General features: G+C 40.7%; 1 pseudogene; it reads right to left on the reverse strand.

The window, feature by feature from the left end:
• Window positions 1–1,883: 1,883 nt before the first annotated feature.
• The window catches only part of LOC141989770 (uncharacterized), a 34,847-nt pseudogene continuing 22,994 nt past the window's right edge, over window positions 1,884–13,736 (reverse strand).

The raw sequence follows: 13,736 nt of genomic DNA on the forward strand, positions 1-13,736 counted from the left end.
TGAATTAACAAAAATTTGTAGACTTTTTCTTTATATCTCTGCCATGACCACTGAATGAAAAAGGAGTGTTCAGATAAACCACAACCTTCATATCTTCATTCTAACAATGACATTTATTTATTTGTTTTATTTATTTATTAAATTACACTGCACGGTAGGTGTGCAGCACCCTGTACAGCTAAAACAGGGCAAAGGTCTTGGCTCACAGACCCTACAACTGAAAGCCCTCATTAACACATGGGGATGGTGGCGGAACCCTTGGGCTAGCATTGGATGAGTTTTGAACTCTCTTGGTTATTATGTTTTATTAGTTTATTTGTTATTTTTGGCAGGGGTTATGTATTATGCTGTATAATCCTGTTCAGGAATTTTGGCCGGAATTGCTCACCTGAGATTAGTGACAGAAAGCTACTCAGTTTATCAGCTACTGTCACCCCCAGAGGGTGAAATGATGATGCATACTTGAGCAGGTCTGATCCTCTGAAGGAGAGGGCAGTGATGCACAAGCACACTACACAGTATATTACAATACTGGAAAGAAAAAACATCACATGCAGAGTAAGTTGTTTATTTATCTATTTGTATTACAGTGAATAGTGCCTAGAGTCCCCATAGTGCTGGGCATGGTACAGACACATAGCAAGAGGCAGTCCTTGTACCAAAGAGCTTAGTGAGGTGTTGGAGTCTGAGAGTATCTCTTAGCACACTCTCTTGGGGTGAGCTTCTCACATTTGTTCCAGCCCTTGTATGCTGGGTAAAGTGGCTGGCGTAATGTAACATTGCTCTAAAAGCTCCACATCCAGCCAGGGGAGAATTCCCCCACCATGGGAACGGGGGAAGAATACCGAGTACTCCTTTACAAACTCTAGCATAGGGAGCTATCTAGGATGGGGCAATAGCCCAATGTGCTGTGGAGATTCTGAGCAACACTATTGCTGGAGGTCACTGGAGATTGGTTGCTATAAGTTAGGCAGCTCTCCATGACTGTCTGAATTATGGTAGGAGTCATTCCAGCCCCAGAGTAGCCCAGAATCAGGAGGGAGCACTGGAGGCTTTCACCCCTAGTATGTTGTATTTTCTCATTAATAGTGAAGAGTGTTGAATATAGTAACTATGGCATTCCTTTCTCTCTGCTCCAGCACTGGAACCAATTATTGTGGTCACCTTGTCATTTTCTTGTATGAAACTCTGCAAGTCTGAGTGCACACACATATGAACTTACTTCTCCTGAATATTCTTCTACGCCCAGTAATGTCCCTAGGTGACCCAATTCCTTCTTTCACATGCTCTTATTTTATCTGACATTCACTAAAAATAAATGTATCATTGTGCAGCAAAGACCAAATCAACTGTCTGAACTTCATTGCTAGATATGCACAGTCTATGAGGAAATTAATGTTGATTTGTAATTACAGTATCGCTGATATTTGACACTAAAAATGGTGGCATTCCAAACCCGGGGAGGGGGGGGGAGAATCACATTCCGCTCTTAAATGTATCAACCTGAAATATATAATCAAGTGATATTAATAATGCATATTTTAAATACATAATGGATTAAAATGCTTCTCATTATTCACCTATAGAGAGGAGAAATTCTAATTACTATAATTTGGTGGTTAGTTGTGATAAATATAACATGCTAATTAAATGTCCTTATCTATTTATCGATTTAGCTTATTTGTTGTAGGTATACAAATGCTTAACAGTCATGTGTGATTACTCACTAAAATTGAATTTAAGCCCTTTATTACCAGATACCTCATTATTCTATCATTTAAACAGCTGATTATTGGTGGGCAGTATCTAATAAATAAAGCCATGGTTTTTAGTTTTCACTTTTACAAAAAGAGATTGTTGATTCTGAATAGGAAGACTTGCCTCTACCGGTCATTGGAAATTTCCAGTTTCCAGTTCTTTGGTATTTCATTTATATAAGGTCGCTGAATCTGGAACTTTGCTGAACAATCAGCATTGCATCCAAACAAGTCATTTAAAACTAAAAATACATGAAGTCTGTGTTCATGAAGAGAAACAGAATACAATTAATCATCATTAGAAATAGATATAGGTAATGTGTGTGTGTGTGTGTGTATCTATATATCTAGAACAGTATTCATATTGGCTTGCATACTTAGAAAATCTTTTTGAAGATTGGAGAACAGATTGAAACTATTTGTAAGGTGAAAGTTAGTCTTACGTATTCTTTTTGCCACTAGGATTTAATCAAAGTAAATATATTTATTTTGAATAAAATAAGATGAGAAAAGGTAACTACTATAGTAGGTAATGGAGTAGAAAGATGATTTAATTTAACATAATAGATTAGATTAATTAGTGATGAAAACAAGTTTTTTCAGTTAGGAATATAAACTCATGCAGGTTTAGTCCCATTTGACAATAATCAATATTTGCAGCTTTTAGAGTATTCCTCTACTTATCAATTCCAAGTTACTAATCAGTCCACTGCTATGGTAAGCCACTTCTTATCAGGGATAGCCCAGAAGAATGTAAGTAGTTGGCTTTGATTTACAAAGAAGAATATCCAGTGTTTTCTCATTAAAAGGTAAAAGCCTGAACCAGAACCTTCCCTGCATCTGAACTCTCCTGAACTGGTGAAAGTTCAAAGCCAGATCTGAATTTTGTGGCTCAGGCCCATATGTAAGTGTCTCTTTGGAGCCGGCTTTCACCACCAAAATAATAGGCGCTTCTGACCTTCACTGCATCTGATGCAGGTTTTCCATAGATACGAGATAGTGGAGTGGTCAGTGAAAGCAGAATGGCAATATCAACAGTGAAATAGATGGTTGGTCAGCTAGCAAGTACACAAATTACAGATGCATTCATTCTACTTACAAGGAAGATGTTTTGCATTGAGTTGACAGTGGAAGGAGGATCTAACTGTGTGGAATCTTCTCTTTCCTGAGAGACATTTCCCTTGGTCTGTATTAAAAGCTTGTCCTGCATGATCTTCACGTCGTTCTTGGGGAAAACAGTCTAACATAACCTCTGAAATGCAACTATGGATAAAGCTGGCTTCAGAGCAGTTATTTTATGGTGCCTACATGGACCCAGTTGAGTGAGGTAATTTCTGTCTACCATGGTACTTACCGTATGCTAATCCCTCAGTGTAATCTATTGAGAACTGGATTAGACAACTCTCCCCATGATGGTGAGCATTTACTCACATAATTAATCCCACTGAAGTCAATGGAACTACTTGTGTGAATAATTATTCACAAATGCAAATAGAGGTTACACAATCTAGCTGTCCTCAGGCAGCACAAAAAGAGGACAGATTCTGGCTAGAAACATCCAATGGAGAATTTCCCTTGCAGAGGGGAATTCCCCCACTGGTATTAAGTCAGTGGAGATGGCAGAGCTGGCTCTGCACCAACTGACCCCCTTCCAGGCCAGTTTGGGGGCATGCCAGGGTGATGGTGGGTCAGGAAAGAGATGGACTTTATGCCGGGGGTGTATGTTAGAGCCTCTCCTCAGTTACTTTAATGCCAGGGTTTGCCCAGCCCCAGATAAAGAATCCTCAACCAGCTCCCAACTGGCCCCAACTCTGCTGTACTGAGCAAAGCATGGACACAAGGGAGAATTGAGTCCCTTCTCTCTATGAGTGAGTGTTCTCTTAAAACACTGTTAGAAACTTTGTTAAGAAGTGTTCCTTTGAGCAACCTCTTCTCACCAGTGGATGCCTCCGGCCTGAAGAACTGGTAGCCTCTGTGGATGGAGGGATGCTTCTGGAGATTTGTTGCTAGTTGGAGGGATGTCCTTCTAAAGCTTTGATAATCTGATTCTCTTATGGTTTCCTTTCAAAATCAGGACAATCGTCTTGAAGCAGCACCCAAGAAATTCTTTGTGCTGGCATAATTTCTTAATATGATTTTAAATTATTAACAGCATGCAACCAAGTAAGGCTTAAATGTATATGATATTAACTCTGGCCATATGTCTAAACTCTGCAAAGAGAAATTTTCATTTCCCTAACCTTTGGAATGTATTTCACTGTAGCTGACAATACAGTGACAGCTGTACAACTGACAACAAAACTGGTATCGTTAGGATAATACAGAGCTGCCAATGGGAAATAACTATGCACACCAGATCTTCTGGCACCTTTGTTCAACAGTCTATGGTCATGTACACCTTTGTGTATAAATAGGAATAATTACTACTATGAATACCTAAAGAATTTCTGGAAACAAATCAATTTTTATCAACACAGGGGAGCATGCCTCAGTCACACAAAAGAAATGCCACATGGGAATCCTAAATGTGGCCGGCCCAGAAGTCTGAGTAGTGGATCATGTTATCATTCAGCAGCTCAGAGCCTGAGTCATCAGTGAGGCTGGCTGTCGTGTCACGTACAGAAACCTTTATAGTAGCACGAGTCATTATTATAAAGTTTCTGTGTGAAAGTGGTTGAAAAATGTTACTTTTTAAAAAGGGAAAAATGCACTGACACTGCAGGGAAAACACTTTATGGAGACTCAGGTGGGCCCTGACTACATTGTATAACCACATTAGTGCTGCGGGTCTGGCATAGCTTACAGTTACACTTAAATTATAAAACCACTCACCAGAAGGTTATACACGTTTGACTCGGAGGTAATGGAAGCTTTGCTTGCATGCATGATGACAAACCAAACAAACAAAATAAATTGCATGCAGCAACAAAAATGCACTCATGAAAAGTAGAACAGAAAATAACAAGAGGATAGGCTGAAAGAAGAACACATCCAAACTGGCCGTCACATAAGAGGAAAATCCCCTTGAAAATCAACTTCTCATTCAAACTAACCCCAAACTCAGAAGTAAAGCACATAAAAAGGGAAATTGAAATAAAAAGTGAGGTAAAATAGAAGCCCTCGAAGATACGTTGTCAAAGAAACTCATAAAAAGAAAAGGAGTACTTGTGGCACCTTAGAGACTAACCAATTTATTTGAGCATAAGCTTTCGTGAGCTACAGCTCACTTCATCGGATGCAAGCTGTAGCTCACGAAAGCTTATGCTCAAATAAATTGGTTAGTCTCTAAGGTGCCACAAGTACTCCTTTTCTTTTTGCGAATACAGACTAACACGGCTGTTACTCTAAAAGAAACTCATGAGGTTTCAAGCCAATGGAAGGTGACTGTGAAATTGAAACTCAATGTAACTCTGAAAATATACCCTAAGGAGCAGAGCAAAGAAACCAACAGCCATTTTCCACACACAAACCATATTCAAGATGAGTCTTGCATACAGGGCTATTCAAGGGAGTCACAGGGGAGAGAATTCCCCCTTTGCCCCGTGGGTCACAAAATTAGAGGAATTAAATCCAAACCTTTGCAGAGGAACAGCACAAAGCCTATGCACCACCCAAGCCCTGTTCTGAAAGTTTAAGTGACATTTAAGTGGGGTATGTGTCTTGCACTGGCCAACCGCACAGAGCTGAATTTCTGCCTAGCAGAGGAGTTCTTGCTACTGCAGCAGGACAACTTGCAGTCCTTGCTTATCACCTATGCATGTGTTTTTTGCACTGTGAATCCATGTAGTCACATATTTATTTGCTACACCTCTGTTGCTTCTCTAGCCTGTCCCCCATCCAGTGGTGCAGAGACAGCTACAGTGAACTGTTGCTCAGGTGAACAAAATTCCTTTGTATCTCCTTTTCATTGCTAGAATACCCCGGTGCAGCCAAACTGCTCCAGTTCCATTGCCTTTGAGGTCTTCTGTGGCCCTTCTGCAGGATTTGGCACTAGAGAATATAACTGACTCCCCAGCAGAATGTTTGTAGCGTTGTTGTAGCCATGTTGGTCCCAGGATATTAGGGAGACTAGGTGGGTGAGGTAGTATCTTTTATTGGACCAACTTCTGTTGGTGAGAGAGATAAACAATCTGTTCAAACGTTGATACTTTGATTTAGTTTCCCAGACCTGAAGAAGAGCTCTGTGTAAGCTCAAAAGCTTGTTTCTCTCACCAACAGAAGTTGGTCCAATAAAAGATATTACCTCATCTACCTTGTCTCTCAAATACCCAGTAGAATGGTAGAGAAGAGGTACAATTCCATTATAATATATATAAAAACATAGTGGGGGAGTCCAGTTTTACAAAATGATCTCTGTATCGGAGATCTCTTGGGGATAAAGACACTACATTTAAGATACTGTCAAACACAGGTAAAATGTTATTGCTTTCCCTATAACGTTTTTAAGAATTTATTTTACTCCACATGGTCCACGCAATGACCTGAATAAAACAAAGTTTTAAAAAAGCCAAAACCAAATCTGCATCCCAGAGTTTAACAAAGGCTCTTCAGTTATTTATTTTTCTGAGTCATGCTACAGTCTAGAAAGAGGAGGAGTAGATGAGAGGAGGAGGATGACCTTTTGGTACATTTTAACTTATCCCTGTTGACGCTTCATGGAAAAGTTTGATGAATATCTGTTTAATAACAATTCTGCCTATTTTACCAGTCTAGGGAAGCAACGGAGGTGTGTCAAATAAAGCTGTGACTACATGGATCCACTGTGTAAAAAACCACATGCATAGGAGGTGAGGAAGATCTGCAGGTATCATATTTTCTGTATTCTTTTCCCCACACTTTTAGTTTAGCCTGGACAGTGGCATGAAAGTGGGATCTGTGTTCATCTGCTTCCATTCAAATGTCCCATCTGAAATCTTACAATTCGGTATATGACGCTATATTAATTGACACAGGCATCAAGGAAGAAAGGATCTAAAGATCAAATCCTTGTGTGCAGCCATGCTTTGCTTAGCACAGGACTGAGGGCTGTAGGGGAAATTGGTACTATAGAACTCCCTCCCTTTGGATCCTGAATGGAGCTAGGGCTAATTCAGTCCCTGGCCCAAGTTAGAGTAGATTTACAGCGGCTTTAATAATCTAATTTGTGCTGGCTGGTAACAGCCATGCTCCTGCACCAGGAGGGCTAAAATGGTTGATGCAGAGCCAGAGTTTCCCCATTGCTGGAGAAATCTCCATTTGGCTGTATTTGCCAGCTGTCTATCATCCTTAGTACCGTCAGAGTGTCTCAAAGGGGCTGGAGTGGGGGCCAAGATGTGTCCCTGGGCTTTAGGTATGAAATAAACAGCAGAAGCAGCTGAAAAAAAGTTCTTGTTTCCATAGTAATATCCCTGGTAATAATGCACCGAGGAGGAAAAAACAGGAAATGTCAGCTCTACTAGGCACAAGGACCTTTGCACAAAGCCCATGACAGGAGAAATCATTTACACCTGTGCACCATTCTGCCTTGGTAGAATTTGGCATCCCTTTGCACAGGTATAAATGGATACACCAGGGCTAAGGCAACAGAGAATTGTTACCCAACAGTATTTTTCCCCCCAGTTTCCCATGAAACATTGGCTAGTCTTTCAGAGGTTATGCCTATTTCAATTGACTGAATGAATGCTCAAAAGTGAGCAACCACATTACAACCTAAAAAACTAAAATGATGAAAACAATAGTAATAGAACTCTCATGGCAACTGGACCAGGAAATTATCCATTCAACTTTTCTTTGGGTGCTGAAAAGGCTTTACTCTCCACAGGCTGTAAAGGACAATGAGAGAGGTTGGGGGAGACTTGAGAAAGGAGAATAGGGTAATTTTGAATGCTGCATGATGCTGTTGTGCCTGATCTTTGTATGTCATTATGCTTCTTATTTATTAGCTAAAAAAATAGGGACCAATTCTACACCTTTTGACCTCAATAGCAAAATTCCTATTGACTTTACTGAGAGTAAGATCAGACCCATTGTGGGCTAGATGATAGATTGTCTCTCCACTCCAAGGGTGTGGAGGGGGGAGGGGGAAAGGAGTGTGAGAAGCTTTAGTGTGCTCTTCTAGATGCAGAGACTATTCTCTGCTTGTGCCTTGTAGAGCATAAACCACTCCAAAGGGGCAGGAAATGGGGCTATGGTGCTGACTCCAAACATACAGGCCAATGGATCAGGCCCGCAGTGCAGGCCAGCATAAGCTTCACCCCTGCATGGAATATGACAGCAGGGCTAGTTCTTCCCTGCAGGGCTGGGAATTGCAGAAGGTTTGAATGGCAAAATACAAATCTTAATGCAATTTAATCTACTTTAAAATATTTAGTAAAACTAATATACATACATAACACATAATATATTTCCACATGGTGGGAAAATTACACAACACCTTCTTGTTCCTGAAGAAAAACAGTAAAAGACAATTTCTCTGGTGGACCTTCTGGTCCAGTGCTGGCCTTCCCTTAATGGTTTTGTAAGTCTGACGAGCTAATTGCCTAGCAGAGTCCTTCCAGTTGGTAAAGATCACTTCAAACGAAATGAAATTTTGCAGGGATGTTAGCTGTTGTGGTGGCAGCTGGAAGTTGTGGGATAGTTGTTTTTAACCTGTGGCTAGAGATGTACCTCAGGGACTCCCATTTACTTCTCAGCAAGCTGAGGTGTGACAAAACAAGTCAGGCTAGTCCCATCCCAGGGTCCCAAATAAAACTCTCCCGCTTCCCTCATGTTTCTCAGAAAAGGATGATTTTTTCAAAATTCTTTTGTTCATTGACCTCCCTTTTAAAAAATCAGAAGAGGAAAGGGTTTTTTTCAGTCAAGAAAAGCAGGTTTTAGTTGTGGAAACTTTTTTCTCTCCTAGTCACAAAAAAGTATCTGAAATACTGGAAATTTTATACCCAAAAGCAGAACTAAAGAAAAATTTAAAATGAGAATTTTTAAGCTTTGGTTAAAGATATTTGTGCACAGCTGTATTTTTGGCTCAAACCCATGAAGAGTATGTATTCCACTTTTCAACATTGTGGACAGGATTTTTTTTTTTAATAAACTCCATAGACTTTTTCCAGTATAATTTTTTGCAAAATAAGCAATCCAGCTATGGATACACCAACCACTTTAACAGTTTAAAGAAATGTCATACCATTCAGATAATACTGATAACATTAAACATACAATTTAGGGGCCTTAATGCTCCATACTTATTCTTTAAACATATATTAACATTTTGTGAGAACTAGATCTAGTCACTTTTTATCACTCTGTCTAAAGACATCTGTAACAAATCATTTATATCCCAGATGTGAAGGGGTAATGAATTCCATCAATTAAAAACTTGCTTAACAGAATCTGCTAAGGGTGGGACAACGAGCATATCCCTAATTTGGGGTGTATTTTAACTTGCAGGCATTTGAGGCACTGGTCTTTTAACTTAAACCACAATTCAATCTGGGGCCTAATGCATTTTTCATTTAAGGATACAGTCTGATGTAAGAACATTGACAGTAAGATGAGATCATGCCCCAAATTCCTGGATAGTCTTCATTTTTTCTCTCCAGTTTGTTAGGCTTTCTCAGAGTTCCTCAAGCCTATTTTGTGTAGGCTGGCCTTTACCTACATATCCCAAAATTTGATTCCTTCTATTCCTGGTGATCCTACAATTGCTGTGCAAGAAATCCCACCACCAACAGCAAGAGCAATGGGGGATAGCAGCAGTCTCTGCTTTGTACCTGGCCTAGGAAAAAGTTTTCTGAAGTAGTGTCACTGGTGATAACTACTGTTGAGGGTGCCTTGTGTTAAAGTTCAATCCACATAATCAATAAATTTCTTATCCTGTAATGCTCCATAATCTTACACAGAAAACCCCATTCAGCTTTGCTGACTGCTTTGTCTGAGTCTACTGCAAAAACTGCAGCTGCCTCTAATGCATTTTGTCTGATTTATCAGTTTCCTCATTTTGTCAGGCAGCAGCCACTCCTTCATAAACCCCACCTAATTGGTGTGTATTATTTTGGGGTGTTTTATCTTGCAGCTGGGAAGCCAGAATTTCTGCCAGTAATTTGCAGTCATCATTTAGTGAAACAATTTGTAGCTTCCTCAATCTGTTGGGTCTCTCCCAGGTTCTGTAAAGAGAATTGTAGAAGCATTACTCATAGTTCCCAGCAAGACGCCTCAATTCAAGGCCTTCACTAACTAACCAGTGGAATTAGGTGATCGCCCTTTTTTTTTTTTTTTTTTTTTTTAAATCACCAGGATCGTCTCCCTCTCGGAATTTCCCCTTTGTTTAAATCTTTTAGGACAGATCTCCATTCTTCTTTTTGTATAGGACTGCCTAGATTCTTTGTATCCTCTCTGGGAAGTTTAAAGCTTCAGATATATATTTCTCTAGTCTTTCCTTCTGTCTAACCCCTTGTGAAGAATGTAACTTTGTAATAGAAATTCCTAAGAGTTTTATTGGTCTTCTCCAAGTTCTTGATTTTCTCAGACTTTTACCATTCTGTTTGTTATTGCTGTTTTAAGGCTCATATATATTCTGTGCCACCATTTCCTGGCTGTATCCCCATTATAATAGCACTCTCTGGCAGACCAGAATTTGTGTGTTGGAGAGATTTTAAAAATATTGACATGCTCTTTCCTCTCTCACTAACAAACCATCCGAGACAGATTTTCTCCAGCCCATTCTGCTTCCCTTTTAGTAAAACCACTACACTGCATCAACTGTCCTCTCTCTCATGTAAGGGCCATTTAAAGTGGCTACTGTATTTGTCCATTAGCCTCCCTGCTTCCTTTCCCTACAGGCGGAGCACAGTTCCAGAGAAGCACTGCTTCAAGGGGCAGCAGAATTAGCTGCGCTATATGTCCAAGCAGCACTTCTTCACCAGAGCTGAATGCTGTGCATGGGAGAGGGAGGTAGACAGGCAGTCTGACTGTGTCTGGAGTTTGGTGAGGTGGGGCCTGGGTGGAGGAGGCAGACAAGTGGCATGCTATTCCTTTCCTCCTCTTCACAGGCTCCCTCTGGGCCTTAGTGCCAGAGGATGTTTACTGATTGTTTTAGCTTTTCAACCAGTAGGTTGAGACCCTTTGGGATACCTCTTCATAATTAGTGTGTTGATCACTACCTACTGCTTGAGAAGCCCTTGCCTATCAGAGCACAGAGGAGGTGACAGTAGGACTCAGGGCAACTAGAGGCTAGAGAGGGTGGTTGTAGCGTGGAGACGCTGGGGTAGCATGCAAACAGCAGTGCATGCAAACAGTAGCTACCTGTGACTGCTAGGCAACCATGCAGGGAGGTGATATCGAGAGCCTGGGAAAAGGAAACCGCTGAACCTCAGAAACACACAATCAACTCAGCTGTGACAGAGGGGGTGTACGGGCCTGAACAGAACCAGAAGATCCTGCCTGCTGATCCTGCTTTCTGCCTAAGGGGTTGGAAATGGAGTCATGATTGGAACTGCCTTGGAGTTGCTGTGGTAACTGTCAGGGAGCCAGGCAGGGACAAGGCAAAGCCAGCAGGAGCAGCCCGGAGGCTGCACTGGGATCTCGGATCTGGGAATTGTAGAAGCAGTACACTGGTTGCTGTGGAAGGAAGGAGGAAACAGCCAATCTGTGGGGAAGGCTGATAAGCACATGCTGAGCAACTTGGTCTCAGAGCAAGGAAGCAATTCTCTACAGACACCGAGGGACCCAGGCATCGGAAGTCCCAAGGGGTAGTTTTAGCTGGGCATCAGTACAGCAGAGAGAGGACAGATAATTATATTTTGACCACTTCCAGTTATTTCAGGGAGTTTATAGTCTGTCACCCACTGATAGAAGTTGTTAAATGAAGGATGTGAAACAACCAATGTGGCTAGTGAGCCGAGCCCACTGTCAAGAAGCCCATTGACGACAGCAGGGCCTGAGGGAACTGAGGGTCAGACATGAAAGGTTATCCCAGAGGCACCTTTTAAGAAGCAAGGTGAGCATCCATGTGCCTGTCTACTGGCCTGCCTCCCACTGTTTTTACCTTCTACTGTAACTAATAGACCAAAATGATGGTGTGGGGGCAGGGGTGGTGGTAGAGGGGGGCTTTCCTACAAAAAGTGCATGCGGATACAGAGAGAAAGGGTAATTTCAGGTTCTTCCCTTCAGCAAAGGGACCCTTTGTCCAGGAGACAGTCTAATCTTTTAAATTTCCTTTCCATGAATCTGTTTTTCCTGGATAATCCATCTTTGCCTGCTGGCATACTACTCCTGATAATGAGCCTGTCGTCACATCAAGTTAAAATATACCACTACAATTAATTTTTAGAAAATATATTCTTCACAGGATAATGGGAATTAAGTCCTATTTTAAAGTTGATCAGGCGACACAAGACAAGAATCTAATTCTTTTCATGAAAACTGACAGATTTTACTTCAAAATCAACTACACTTCATTAAAACGGTGATAAAACCCTGCAACGCAGAACTGAAATATTACAGCTGTGAATTCTCCAAAGTAAGGAAAGAATCCCTATATTGCCCCAGTACAACGTAATGAATTTATAATGGATTAACTCCATTTCCAGATACATTTGGGCTCGATGTATTGATTTTTCTTCCTATTCATATAACTAAGGAGGATTAGTGACATGATTCTTCTTACTCTGTAGCTTTGAACAAAACACCAGAGATCTGCAAATGACAAAGAATAGAAAATTGCTACAAATAATAAAAGTCCAGTACGGAGTAACAGTAATTGCTACAAAACTGAACTGAGGGAAATCTGTTGTTTTAATGATTTAAGTAAGAATAGAAAGCACATGGGGCTTTTGTGTGTTTTCATTATATGTAAGTTCTGTGTTTTCTTAAACCTGTTAAAGACATCAATACCAAGAATAATTAAACCACAACATGTTTATTATTCTGTATTCAGGAGAGTCGCTGTTGAAGAAACTGACTCCAGGAATATAAACTTATACTGAGGGATTAGTGTGAGAAGTGGTAGTACTTCGGGTTTGTTAAAGGTAACATAAACAAATATCAAATTAAAAAAATCAACTGATACAGGCATGGTATAATGTACCTCAGAGGCAGTACTTGCCAGATTACACACAGGGATCTTTTCCATTTTTCTCTTTTGCTTTATGTTGGTGGTATTCTGTATATAGTTGAAATTCATGTATATATGTCTATAAATATATGGACCTTTATAATATGTAGATATAGATAGAGAGAGAAAAGAGTTTTGCATTTTTTACAGTGCTTCACCTTATACGTTTTAATATGTAATTGGACCCCGGAAAGCTGCAAAGGTTGTTTTCCAGTTATACCAGGATCTCACCTGTATAGCTTGGTGAAGGTGGTATGTGAAATCATAGTATAGTGGTAGAAAATCAGTCACTGTATTATTAATATTATCAGTAGCCTGTAGTAATGTAACAAGTTGTGGTGACCCTTTAAGAGTAGGCACAGGCCAGCACAGCCTGTTCCTGACTTCAGTCCAAAATAAGGGTTGGGGTAGCAAGAGAGGATGGAAAATGCAGGACTATGTAAGACAAGTTTCTTGTCCAGTCTGGCAAAACTGGGGCTGAGATAAGACCTGTGTAAGGGTCTCCACCAAAAGAGGCGGGGAGGCAGTGCAGGAGGATCTGTTGGAAAAGGGCCTGTGGACAGTCCTGGAGGAAGTCTAGAGGTAGGCAGGATGTAAAAAGACCCTGGGAAGTGTGAAGAGGCTGCGCCTGTCCTTTAAGAGCCAGCACAACCTGTTAGAAATAGTAAATTATGGCAGTTCCCAAAGGCCCAGTGTGCTGGCTGCTGTACAAACCAACATGGATGTGAGACAATCCCTGCCCCAGAGCACTTACAGTCTAACCAACCAAAAACAGACAAAGAGTAGGGGATAAGGGCATAACATACAAGTAAATGAATACGGTGAAGAATTGACACAACTTTCTTAGTTATGTTATGGTGTTACTTGTTTTCATTTTGCTCCCAATTTTTAAA

This window comes from Natator depressus, chromosome 6 (genome assembly GCF_965152275.1).
Source record: "Natator depressus isolate rNatDep1 chromosome 6, rNatDep2.hap1, whole genome shotgun sequence".
NCBI classification, from domain to species: Eukaryota; Metazoa; Chordata; order Testudines; family Cheloniidae; genus Natator; species Natator depressus.